At 41.1% G+C, this 13655-nt stretch overlaps 1 pseudogene; it reads right to left on the bottom strand.

Moving 5' to 3' along the window:
• LOC108719669 overlaps nucleotides 1-13655 on the bottom strand; it is a 250167-nt pseudogene that overhangs the window by 153431 nt on the left and 83081 nt on the right.

The following is a 13655-nucleotide window of genomic DNA, read 5'->3' as shown; positions in this document are numbered from 1 at the left end:
TCACAATGAACATACCGATGATGTCACAATGAACATACCCAATGATGTCATAATGGCCATTTAGCTTTATGCCTCTAGATCTATCTATTGTATCTATCTACTGTATCTATCTATTTACTGTATCTATCTATATAGCTATCTACTGTATCTATCTATCTATCTACTCTATCTACTGTATCTATCATCTACTGTATCTATCTACTGTATCTCTCTAGTCTATCTATCTACTGTATCTATCTATCTACTGTATCTATCTACTGTATCTATCTTCTGTATCTATCTACTATACCTATCTACTGTATCTATCTATGTATCTATCTATCTATCTACTGTATCTATCATCTACTGTATCTATCTATCTACTGTATCTATCTACTGTATCTATCTAATTTATCTATCTATCTATTTACTGTATCTATATTCTGTATTTATCTACTGTATCTATCTACTGTATCTATCTACTGTATCTATCTACTGTATCTATCTATCTACTGTATCTATCTACTGTATCTATCTACTGTATCTATCTATCTTCTGTATCTATATCTATCTACTGTAACTATCATCTACTGTATCTATCTTCTGTATCTATTTACTGTTTCTATCTATCTACTGTATCTATCTATCTTCTGTATCTATCTATCTACTGTATCTATCTAATTTATCTATCTATTTACTGTATCTATCTTCTGTATTTATCTACTGTATATATCTATCTATCTATCATCTATCTATCAATCTACTGTATCTATCTACTGTATCTATCTACTGTATCTATCTACTGTATCTATAGCTATCTACTCTATCTATCTATCTACTGTATCTATCTACTGTATCTATCTATCTACTGTATCTATAGCTATCTACTCTATCTATCTCTGTTTACTGTATCTATCTTCTGTATATATCTACTGTATCTATATATCTATCTATCTATTTGCTGTATCTATCTACTCTATCGATCTATATATCTATCTACTGTATATATATATATATATCTATCATCTATCTACTGTATCTATCTATTTACTGTATCTATCTTCTGTATCTATCTATCTATCTATCTATCTATCTATCTATCTATCTATCTATTTATCTACTGGATCTATCTATCTACTGGATCTATCTATCTATCTTCTGTATCTATATCTATCTACTGTATCTATCTACTGTATCTATCTATCTACTCTATCTATCTATCTACTCTATCTACTGTACTCTATCTATCTGTTTACTGTATCTATCTTCTGTATATATCTACTGTATCTATCTATCTATCTATCTATCTGCTGTATCTATCTACTCTATCAATCTATCTATCTTCTGTATCTATATCTATCTATTATCTATCTACTGTATCTATCTATCTACTGTATCTATCTTCTATATATATCTAATCTATCAATCTATCTATCTAGCGATCTATCTATCTATCTATCTATCTATCTATCTATCTATCATCTATCTACTCTATCTATATCTATCTATCTATTTATTGTATCTATCTACTGTATCTATGTATCTATTTACTGTATCTATCTATCTGTCATCTATTTATCTACTCTATCTATCTATATCTATCTACTGTATCTATCTATATATCTATCTATTTGCTGTATCTATCTTCTGTATCTATCTACTGTATCTATCTACTCTATCGATCGATCTATCTATCTATCTATCTATCTATCTATCTATCATCTATCTATCTATCTATCTATCTATCTATATCTGCCTATAGAAATCACTGAATGCTGGCATTTAAGTGTAGTAGAACAAATAGAACCTGATTCCAAAGCTACAAATAAGACTCATGCCGTATAAGCTTTTCTATGTGTATTTTATTTGAGAGACTAGTATTTTGATTGGGTGACTGTCCTGCGGTCAATATACATTCAGTATGCATCCCTATATATTAGCACATCCAAAGGGCTTAGTCATGTCTCTGCATTGCAATAATAAAATCTGAGAATGGAATGTTTCACATGAAGGTTATGCAAATACTGATTTAAGGGTTAAAAGACAATAGAATTATCTTCTTACCTGAACTGGTTCCAAAAAAGAATTGAAATAGTCCGATGATAAAGATAAATGAATGAAGACACATGGGTGTGCTGGGCAAGAGGGTCTTCCACTGCCTTCAGTTTATTCTGGAAAAAAAAAAACAGAAAGAAGAATGAAAATGAGAATCTTATCTATCAACATATAAACCAGCAATGCCATTAATTGTAATGTAATTAATTCTATTATAAATGTTTAATCATATCTGGTGCTTTAGTCAAGCTGAGCTTTATGAAGCAAAAAAATATATAAACAGATAATAACAATACATTATAACATACTCTTAACCCTTTAAGTGCCAGCAGAATTTCACATTTTGGTTACGCGAAATGCCAGCCGTTTTTGAAACATTTTGTGCTCTCTCACTTTAGGGGCATTTTCTGAGGGGAAACCTATAGTTACCTAGGAAAACTATACATTTTTTTTTTCCCGGTAGAAACTGAGCTTTCTAAAATCTGCCTGAGTTTCATGTATTTCCACCTGTGCAAAAAAATTTATAGTGCTAAATACCAAAAAAAAAAAAAAAATTACCATTTTCTTCGTATATCAATTTATACCAGAAAAATATTTCATTTACGGATGAAAATCCAACTGATTTGGAAAGCCTTATGTCTCTCGAACGTGCCAATACCAGATATGTATAGTTTTAGGGAGATTTAGGACTTCTGTACCTCAAAAACTCCCGGCAGTATATTGCCGAATTTTGAAAAGCCACTAAGGCAGAAAAACGGCATGCTTTAGATTCCAAGCCAAAAACTCCTGAACCGTAGTTTACCCCAGAAAACCATACATTTTTGAAAAGTACACATTCTGCCGATTACAAAATGGGTAACTATGTCTCTCTACTCCCCAACTACCAACATAAAAGCTTGTCTGAACATAGCGGTTCTTCAAAAAAAAATTCAAAATTCTGAAAAATCATTTCAAAGGTTTATTTTGCTGCTCCGCATATCCCAAACTATATTAGGTACCAAGAAAAAGCACCTGAATATGATTGCCAGGGTCCACTGAACAGTTTGATACCCATTATGCATAGGTTTACCAAAGTATCTGGCATTTAGAGACACCAATATGAAGTTAGCACATCCAAATTGATCAGGACTTTACTTCAGCTACTGAGAAATCAACACATTGACTGCATTTTTTTTTGGGTAAAAACACAGAAATATATGTTTACCCCCAAAACCCATATATTTTTGGAAAGTACACATTCTACGATCTAAAATGGGTACCCATGCCTTTCTGCTCCAAACTACTGAGTCGCAAGGCTTTCCCACAATTGTCGGTTTTGTGAAATATGTGAAAATTGCCCTAAACCTTCAACTTCTCAGCACCATATCACCCATGTATCGTTATGCACCAAGAAAACACCCCTAAATATGATTGCCAGGGTTCCCCAAACAGTTTGGTGGCCATTGTTCATAGGTTTACCAAAGTATCTGGCATTTAGAGGCCCCAAAATGAAGTTAGCGCATACAAACAGTCCGTGGGTAACTTCAGCTAATGAAAATCAACACATTGACTGCATTTTTGTGGGGTAAAAAACACAGAAATATATGTTTACCCCCAAAACCCATATATTTTGGAAAGTACACATTCTACCGATCTAAAAATGGGTACCCATGCCTTTCTGCTCCAAACTACTGAGTCGCAAGGCTTTCCCCCCAATTGTCGGTTTTGGTGAAATATGTGAAAATTGCCTCAAACCTTCAACTTCTCAGCACCATATCACCCATGTATCGTTATGCACCAAGAAAAAGCACCCTAAATATGATTGCCAGGGTTCCTCCAAACAGTTTGGTGGCCATTGTTTATGGGTTTTTCCAAAGTATCTGGCATTTAGAGGCCCCAAAATGAAGTTAGCGCATACAAACAGTCCCGTGGGTAACTTCAGCTAATGAAAAATCAACACATTGACTGCATTTTTGTGGGGTAAAAACACAGAAATATATGTTTACCCCCAAAACCTATATATTTTTGGAAAGTACACTTTTCTACCGAATCTAAAATGGTACCCATGCCTTTCTGCCCCCAAACTACTGAGTCGCAAGGCTTTCCAACAATTGTCGGTTTTGGTGAAATATCTGAAAATTGCCTCAAAGCTTCAACTTCTCAGCACCTATCACCCATGTATCGTTACGCACCAAGATAAAGCACCCTAAATATGATTTGCCAGGGTTCCCCCAAAAACAGTTTGGTGGCCATTGTTTCCTAGGTTTACCAAAGTATTTTGGCATTTAGAGGCCCCCAAAATAAAAGTTAGCGCATACAAACAGTCCCGTGGGTAACTTCAGCTAATGAAAGATAACACACAGGAGAAAGCTCTCTGTTTAGTGCTGAATTAAGCATTGAAATTCCTGTTTGAGACAGGATTTTTTGTTATCACTTGGTGTGTGAATGTGTGTCCACTTGGTGGGTGAAATTTGGGAAGTTTTGAGTTGATTTTCTTTACTAAAAATCGATTTTTTTTTTTGACCCTGAAGGTGAGTGATTCTTAGCCCAGTTCCCTTCACTTGCTCTGGGCTACAAACTCACTGTTAGATCCCCTACCCCTCCCCCGCACCTGGGTGTCAGTTTCATTTGCATTTTTCTCTTGTTTCAGCACAAATTGTTTAATTTTTGTACAGATTTGAGTGGATATTTTGATTTTGCACTCAGTTCTGTGAGGAGAGAAAGCTAAAGGGAGAAGGATTTAATATAAGTATAAATATAAAATCTTTTCCAGCAGCAGCAGTGCAGCTCCCAGGCACCTGCTCACATTAACCCTCTCCTGCCACAGCTTCTCAACTTAAAACTTACTTTTTTGTTAATCAATAGTATAAAGCTTTTCTTTTTTGTGTGGTGTTGTGTAAATAATGGAGGGAATAAAAAGGAAAGTTAAAAAAAAACATCTCTTGGTTCTAAAGCAAAAGGACCTGAAAAACCCAGCTGTAGCTCTGCAAGGAAACACCAGTCAGAAGCCCATGTCAAAAAGCCCCATTGCCTCTACTTCTGCTGCTGCAGCCAATGTGGACCCCTGCTAAAACATTTGCACACGCGGGGTAGCTACTGGCAGCAACCCAAGCCAAGTCACTGCTGGGGTAGAGAAGCTTACAAGGAAGCATGGGGTCAGATGCCTAATGTCAAGCACTCATGGCATAGAGGCTTATATAAAGGCTGCAGGCTGAAGTGGTGGGCCACTCTGCAGTAGTGGCAGCAAGTAAAATGTATGGGAAAGCCATAATCTTTGCCCGTACTCTAACTGCAGTGCATACTCTGGTACAGAGGGGTATCACAGTGGAGGGAGTTATGTCCCTGTAGAACCCCTAGAAGGATTGGGCACAAGGTGGTTTTATCTAATGTGCCCCCTTCCTGCAAGACCACTTATTGTACCCCCACCTGCAAGCCCTTGGGAGTTAAAATCAAATATGTCTAGAATTCCCCTGGGATGTAAGGAGAGCAGAACTGAGGCACGTCCTTTCCTTTAAAAGGCAGTTGCAAACTACTTTTACCTCGGGGCAAGACACTATTGAGGGCTTTCGGGGTTCCATTTGAAGGGGTGCTGGTATAAAATTTTTTACAGCACAGAGGAAGTGAGGTGCTTCCTTTTGCAAGAACCTGGGGCACCACTCGCCAGAGTTGCCCCAAAGGGCAAATTAAGACCACAGCCCCTGTTCCTGCTCCCAGTGCCTCAAATAAAACATCTTATCCTGCTGGGACTATTCAGCAAGGGTCCTCAAAGGGGATATCTCCTTCACAAAAGGAGGTGGCTGTTACACACCCACCTCTACAACATCCAAACCTCCTCCTTCTTCACTGAAGACATCTAAGGCTGCAGCATGTCTTACAATTGCGGCAAAGAGAAGGGGGGAAAACATGTCAAAGCTTCCCCCAGGGTCACAGTTGTTCCTACCACAAAAAAGTGTACCCCTGTTATGGGCACCCCTGAAGGTGTGGGGGTACCATGATTGCAACACCTGGTGGGGTTGGGGCAGATAGTGGCCTTTCCTCTTCAGATGCCAAGAAAAAAGAGGAAATTTAAATCAAACTGGCTGGTACCTGAGGAATGGGCATCAGTGGTTAATGATGGAGCACCCCCATCCAAGGGTAAAAAGGGCAGCAAAAACTTCTGCTCCTCATGTGGTGACATTGTCTGGCCCAACTGTTTGGTCACGATCAACCTGGTCAGACCATGCACTCTTGCCTCCAGACCAGGTGGGGAATAATGAGGTTAATGGTCTGCATGGCCTTGAACATGGCAGTGTTGGTTTCCCCACAGAGTCAGGGGTGCAGTATCTGCCTCAAAATCATTTGGAAGATCTTCCCTTGGGGGTAAAGAGACACCTAATGAGACTCCTGCAGAGTGGGCAGTCAGTGTTCTGAGGTGCTGATATTTGCAAATGCAACCAGCCTCAGTTTTTAGTGCCTCAGGGTATTTCACTCCAGGAGGGGGAGAATATTGGGCTAAACCCCATAACAGGACCCTGCAGATAAAACTGCTGGGAAGGATGGTGAGGTGGAGTTGTAAATACGGTGGAGGGTAGCCAGACAACCTCTACTGTTCATGCTAAAATCTCTCCTCCCTTTCTTCAACTGACCAAATGTTTTTTGCCATCCAGAAAGCACAGGAGGTAGTAGAGAGGGCAGAGGCTAACCATCGAGCCTCCAAAGCTCTACGGTTGCTGGGGAGCTAGTTGGTTCTGTTGCTCCTGTGTCAAACACTTCCAAATGTGTTTCAAGTGAAGTTGAGGGAACACCTGAGCCATTGCAGGTCTCCAGAAAAGTGATTCTGATACTTTTCCTGTAACAACTTGTGGAGAGATTCTCAAAGCTCTAGTGGAGAGGGGAGATTATCAATCCTTAGCCAGGAAGAGCTCATGGATGAGGGGAACATTGAAGAGGAGGGTTGACATAGGAGTGGCAAATCCTTCTACCCCAATCATCCCTGCTGAGGAACTCAAAAAAGTTTCTTGAGAGGCACCCTTGGTGTTAAATTAGAGAAGAAGATGCACCATGGCTCTGGAGAAGTGGCATGATTTGCCTTTAGTTATCAATTCTGTGAGACAATACATTAAGGTCATAAAAAGAGGCCAAGAACTATGGAAAGGGAATATCTCCGTTATAATGAAGTTTCACAAAAAATGTTTGTCTCATCAGACCTTGATGAAAGGTTAAAGCACTTCCTAAGACTCAGTAATGGCCTTGAGTATAAGCACACTTAATACAAATGGCTGTCGGAATCCTTTCCGAATGTTTCAGGTACTCTCCTTTCTTCGTCAAGGAGGGTACTCCTGTGAGTTTCCTCCAAGAGACCCACACCACTCCAGAGCTTGAAGCAAGCTGGAATCTGGAGTGGAAGGGAAGGGTCTTTTTAATCACCTCACTTGGACATCATGCGGGGTGGTGACCCTTTTCTCAGATTCCTTCCAGCCAAAAAGGTCCTGAATCGCTACCTCTGTATCCCTGGCCGTCTATTGCATCTTCGGTCCGGGAGTCAGGTAGGACATATAATCTAATGAATGTGTATTGCTCCTACATACCGGACCAGAGAGGCACGGTTTCTTTGAAAGTTTGTCAGCCTACATGGAGACAATTGACTCTGATGAATGCCTTGATTATAGGGGGTGATTTTAATTACACCCTTGATGCTCGAGATCGCAATGTACCCAAGAAAAGAGACTCGTCTGAGTCCGTTTGCGAGAACTAATTGCTCATTTCTCCTTGGTTGATGTCTGGAGAGAACAGAACCCAGAGACGGTTTGCTTTTACCTATGTCAGGGTGAGAGATGGTCATGTTTCTCAATCCCGGATTGATAGGATATATATATCGAGCCATCTCATGTCACGAAGCCCAGTCGAGCACCATTAGATTGGCACCATTCTCAGACCACAATTGTGTATCCCTGAGAATGTCAATCGCAACCATCTCTGCCAAAAGCTGCTTACTGACACTTTAACAACAGTTTTATTAGAAGATGAGGGTTTTGCAAAGTCAGTCCGGGATACATGGAGAGGCTGAGGGCCTTTCAGGATGAATTTGCCACATTGAACCAGTGGTGGGATGTAGGCAAGGTTCACCTAAAGCTCTTGTGTCAAGAGTATACCAAAAGTGTGAGCGGGCAGCGCAATGCAGAGATTGAGGCACTGAATGGGGAGGTGCTTGATCTTGAGAAAGGCTATCAGGCTCTGAGACCAAGCCCTTCAGTGTGAATATCTAGAAAGGAAAGAAGCGCTGCGTAACATGGAACAACGACAGGCTCGTGGTGCCTTTGTGCGAAGCCGGATGCAGTTACTTTGTGATATGGATCGTGGTTCCCGATTCTTCTATGCTCTGGAGAAGAAGAAGGGGAACCAAAACAAAATCACATGCCTTTTTGCGGAGGATGAACCCCCTTGAGGAATCCGGAGGGCTATCCGGGACAGAGCCCGGTCCTTCTATCAAAACCTTTTTTCTCCAGATCCCATCTCTCCAGATGCCTGTGAGGAGCTATGGATGGGCTTCCAGTGGTCATGAGAGAGAAAAGAGAGGTTGGAAACACCAATCACTCTAGAGGAACTCCTCTCAAGCACTCAGTTTTAATGCCCCACAATAAATCTCCTGGGCTTGACGGACTGACCATAGAGTTCTTCCAGTTCTTTTGGGATACTCTGGGCCCTATTTCCATAGGGTCCTAACTGAGGCCTTCAAGAAAGGTGAGTTGCCACTTTCGTGTCGTCGAGCAGTGTTATCACTACTTCCTAAGAAGGGGGATCTCCGTCTTATTAAGAACTGGAGACCAGTCTCACTGCTTAGCACAGACTATAAGATCGTGGCCAAAGCTATCTCACTTAGGCTCAAATCTGTGCTGGCAGAGGTGATTCATCCTGACCAGTCCTATACAGTCCCCGGTCGGACAATTTTTGATAATGTCTTTTTAATCCGAGACTTACTTACATTTTTGCGAGAAGGACTGGTCTATCTCTTGCCCCTTTTCTCTCTCTGGATCAAGAGAAGGCATTTTGACAGGGTGGATCACCAATATCTTATAGGCACTCTGCAAGCCTATAGCTTTGGCCCACAGTTTGTGGGCTACCTGAAAACAATGTATGCCTCTGCAGAGTGTTAGTTAAAATCAAACTGGTCTCTGACTGCACCTCTGGCCTTTGGACGAGGAGTTCGGCAAAGGATGCCCCTTGTCGGACAACTGTACTCGCTGGCCATTGAGCCCTTCCTGTGTCTCTTAAGGAAAAGGCTCACGGGACTGGTGCTCAAAGAACCTGACATGAGGGTGGTTCTCTCAGCCTACGCTGATGATGTAATTCTTGTGGCCCAGGACCTAGTTGATCTTGAGCGGGCACAAGAGTGTCAAGAAGTCTACGCTGCTGCCTCATCTGCCCGGATCAACTGGTCCAAGAGCTCAGGCCTTCTGGAGGGTTCTCTAAAGGTGGATTTCCTGCCTCCTGCTTTTCGTGACATCTCGTGGGAGAGTAAAATCATTAAATATTATAGGCGTCTACCTATCAGCTGAGGAGTATCCTGTCTCACAGAATTTCATTGAACTTGAGGAATGTGTTCTAACGCGCCTTGGAAAGTGGAAGGGTTTTGCTAAAGTACTTTCTATGAGGGGGAGAGCTTTGGTGATTAATCAGCTGGTGGCCTCTCAGATCTGGTACCGGCTGATATGTCTTAGCCCAACCCAAGAATTCATTGCTAAGATCCAGAGAAGGTTACTGGACTTTCTCTGGATAGGAAAAGCATTGGGTTTCTGCAGGTGTCTCAAGCCTCCCGTTGAAAGAGGGAGGGCAGGGAGTCGTGTGTATACGTTCTCAAGTGCACACCTTCCGTCTCCAGCAAATACAGAGATACTTGTATGCAGATCCTTCTCCACAGTGGTGTACTCTAGCATCGAGTTTTATCGCCAGGTACGAAATATGGGATATGACCGGCAATTGTTTATAATTGAACCTGAGGGTTTCCTAAGAAATCTTTCAACCCTGCCGGCTTACTACCAAGACACGCTAAAAACCTGGAGCATGGTATCCGTGTTAAGGCAAGGAGCCATTGAAGGGGAAGACATTCTAAATGAGCCCCTACTTTACAATCCATCTTTTAAGACTAGGATGTTAGAATCCATCAGCATCCGACGTCGCCTTTGCCAGGCTCGGTTAACCAGAGTTGGAGATCTCCTGGATTTTGAGAAATCAGATTGGGTGGACTCTCAAGCAGTTATGCAACGCATGGATTCCTCACCACTAGGGTTCCACACCGTCTTCTCAAGGAAATCAAGGACACAATCTCTCCTGATTCTCACACCTTCATTGATGGGGTTTTACATTCTGGAGAGCCACGTCCACCTTGGAACTCCTCACCTCCAGACATAATAATAGCACCTAAAACCCGTCAATCCCCCCAAGCACCTCCTTCCCCCAACTTGAGCCAGTTGGAGAATTTTCCATTGACACGCTTTCATGATATAACAAGAAAGCTGTTGTACTCTCTAATGCTTCACACTGTACACTTCCTTGCCCTCATCTCCCGATATGATACCATCTGGAGACGTGTGCTTAATGAGGGTGAAAGACCTCAGTGGCAAGCTCTTTATTCCAGTTTGGTGCCTAGACCAACTGGAGACTTGAGTGGAAAGTGCTGCATGGTGCATTGAGCACAGGAGAGTATTTAGCTCGTTTTACAGACTCCCCAGCTGCTTGTCCATTCTGTGGCAAAGGAGAGTCTGTGTTTCATGCTTATTTTACGTGTGCCAGACTGCAACCTCTATTGGCTCTTTTGAGGAAGCTTTACCTGCAGTTCTGGTTACACTTTTCCCCTCATGTTTATATTTTTGGACGCCCAGTATCCCGGGACAATAAAGAGAAAGACCTTCTCTCCAACTTGCTCCTGGCTTTAGCTAATTAGTCATCCATAAATCTAGAAAGCAATGTTTGGAAGGTGGGAATCCTCTGCCAGCAGAGGTCTTGTTCCGAGTGCTGGTGCGTTCCCGCATCCGAGCAGAGTACACCCAAGCAGTGTTTACTGGTCGGTTGAAAGAATTTGCTGACCAGTGGGCAATAGATGGGGTACTTTGCTCAGTATCCCCAGACCTGGTTTCTGTTCAGACAATTCTCACACTCCATATTTAAGTGCACTTTAATTTAAGTGACAGTTGTATTTTAATCAGTTAATTATCTCCTTTGAGATGTGATTAACTTTGGTGAGCAATCACTCACCTGCAATTTGAATAATATATCAGCTAATGAAAAATCAACACATTGACTGCATTTTTGTGGGTAAAAACACAGAAATATATGTTTACCCCAAAACCCATATATTTTTGGAAAGTACACATTCTACCGAATCTAAAATGGGTACCCATGCCTTTCTGCTCCAAACTACTGAGTCGCAAGGCTTTCCCACAATTGTCGGTTTTGGTGAAATATCTGAAAATTGCCTCAAAGCTTCAACTTCTCAGTACCATATCACCCATGTATCGTTACGCACCAAGAAAAAGCACCCTAAATATGATTGCCAGGGTTCCTCCAAACAGTTTGGTGGCCATTGTTCATAGGTTTACCAAAGTATCTGGCATTTAGAGGCCCCAAAATGAAATTAGCGCATACAAACAGTCCCGTGGGTAACTTCAGCTAATGAAAAATCAACACATTGACTGCATTTTTGTGGGGTAAAAACACAGAAATATATGTTTACCCCCAAACCAATATATTTTTGGAAAGTACACATTCTACCGAATCTAAAATGGGTACCCATGCCTTTCTGCTCCAAACTACTGAGTTGCAAGGCTTTCCCACAATTGTCGGTTTTGGTGAAATATCTGAAAATTGCCTCAAAGCTTCAACTTCTCAGCACCATATCACCCATGTATCGTTACGCACCAAGAAAAAGCACCCTAAATATGATTGCCAGGGTTCCTCCAAACAGTTTGGTGGCCATTGTTCATAGGTTTACCAAAGTATCTGGCATTTAGAGGCCTCAAAATGAAGTTAGCGCAGACAAATAGTCCTGTAGGTAACTTCATCTAATGAGAAATCAACACATTGACTGCATTTTTGTGGGGTAAAAACACAGAAATATATGTTTACCCCCAAACCCATATATTTTTGGAAAGTACACATTCTACTGAATCTAAAATGGGTACCCATGCCTTTCTGCTCCAAACTACTTGAGTCGCAAGGCTTTCCCAAAGTTGTCAGTTTTGGTGAAATATCTGAAAATTGCCTCAAAGCTTCAACTTCCCAGCACTATATCACCCATGTATCATTACGTACTAAGAAAAAGCACCCTAAATATGATTGCCAGGGTTCCTCTGAACATTTTGGTGGCCATTGTTCATAAGTTTACCAAAGTATCTGGCATTTAGAGGCCCCAAAATGAAGTTAGCGCATACAAACAGTTCCGTGGGTAACTTCAGCTAATGAAAAATCAACACATTGACTGCATTTTTGTGGGGTAAAAACACAGAAATATATGTTTGCCCCCCAAAACCCATATAGTTTTGGAAAGTACACATTCTACCGAATCTAAAATGGGTACCCATGCCTTTCTGCTCCAAACTACTGAGTCGCAAGGCTTTGCCAAATTTGGCGGTTTTGGTGAAATATCTGGAAATTGCCTCAAAGCTTCAACTTTCCAGCATCGTATTGTCCATGTATCATTACCAGCATAAAAGCATCCTAAATATAAACATAGGGGTCTACTAAACAGTTTGATGCCCAATGTGCATAGATATACCAAACTTTGTGGCGCACAGAGACCCCCAAATGACAATATGTATAGACATTTTCACGGCTGACGCGCTTGCTGCTTCAATATAACCACCTGGTGTTGTGTATTATGCGACATTAGACCACCTAACAGTACAGAGACCCCAGAAAACCATATATTTTCAGAAAGTACACATTCTGACGAATCCAATATGGGTAAATAAGTGTTTCTACTGCAAACTGCCAAACTGCAAAGCAATGCTGAAAATAACAGTTTTTATCAAATTTCAGAAAATCGTCACAAAGCTTGAATTCTACCCCATTATATGCCACACATTTCGTAACTTATCAGCATAAAACATCCTAAATATGAACGCCAGGGGTCTACTGAACACTTTGATGCCCAATATTCATAGATATTACCAAACTATGTGGCGCACAGAGACCCCCAAATGACAATAGTGTATATACATTTTCACGGCTGACGCGCTGGCTGCTGCAATATAAGCACCTGGTGTGTGTATTATGCAACATTAGACCCCCCTAACAAGTACAGAGACCCCAGAAAACCATATATTTTCAGAAAGTACACATTCTGACGAATCCAATATGGGTAAATAAGTGTTTCTACTGCAAACTGCCAAACTGCAAAGCAATGCTGAACATAACGGTTTTTATCAAATTTCTGAAAATCGTCACAAAGCTTGAATTTTACCCCATTATATGCCACACATTTCGTAACGTATCAGCATAAAACATCCTAAATATGAACGCCAGGGGTCTACTGAACACTTTGATGCCCAATATGCATAGATATACCAAACTATGTGGCGCACAGAGACCCCCAAATGACAATAGTGTATATACATTTTCACGGCTGACACGCTGGCTGCTGCAATATGAGCACCTGGTGTGTGTAT

Source organism: Xenopus laevis, chromosome 6S, assembly GCF_017654675.1.
Source record: "Xenopus laevis strain J_2021 chromosome 6S, Xenopus_laevis_v10.1, whole genome shotgun sequence".
NCBI classification, from domain to species: Eukaryota; Metazoa; Chordata; class Amphibia; order Anura; family Pipidae; genus Xenopus; species Xenopus laevis.
Note: the sequence above shows the minus strand (reverse complement) of the source record. Positions and strands in the feature narration are given on the sequence as shown.